This window comes from Citrus clementina, unplaced genomic scaffold (assembly GCF_000493195.1).
Source record: "Citrus clementina cultivar Clemenules unplaced genomic scaffold, Citrus_clementina_v1.0 scaffold_4, whole genome shotgun sequence".
Lineage (NCBI taxonomy): Eukaryota > Viridiplantae > Streptophyta > Magnoliopsida > Sapindales > Rutaceae > Citrus > Citrus x clementina.
Window position 1 is genome coordinate 4,162,528 of NW_006262274.1, and position 554 is coordinate 4,163,081.

General features: G+C 39.5%; 1 non-coding gene across 1 annotated transcript; it reads left to right on the top strand.

Moving 5' to 3' along the window:
* The first annotated feature begins 447 nt into the window (after positions 1-447).
* Positions 448-554, top strand: LOC112099452. The gene has a single exon (XR_002906253.1). It is a non-coding gene; the product is annotated as a small nucleolar RNA R71 (small nucleolar RNA).

The window sequence follows — 554 nt, forward strand, 5'->3', positions numbered from 1 at the left end:
TGGGTGTTGCTTCCATCCAGGGTTGTAAGTACTTAAATATGGGTTGTTCTGGGGTTGTCGGTTGAAGTTGCCTACAAAGTTTACTGATGCTGGATTTCCGAGACAGTTGTCAAATACATGTTCCTCTTCACAATACACACAAGATAGTTCAACAACTTGCTTTATTGCTGCAGGAGCAGTAGTCATGGCTTTCACCATGTTAGTCAATGATGTTACTTGGGCTGATAGTGCTGTAATTGCATCTATATTATGTGCCCCTGCTGCTCCTCTTGCTGCAATTTTTCTGGTTGATGCAATTGATAATTATTGTTAGCAATTCTCTCCCAAATTTCATAGGCTTCAGTATAAGATTTAGATAATAGGACTCCATTTGCTGAAGCATCGACCATCAATCTCGTACTTGGATTCAACCCATTGTAAAAGGTTTTTAGCTGTATGCAACATGGAATGCCATGATGAGGACATCTTCTCAGCAACTCTTTAAATCTTTCCGAAGCCTTATACAAACTCTCATCTTCAAGTTGGTGAAAAGAGGTGACCTCATTATGCAATTT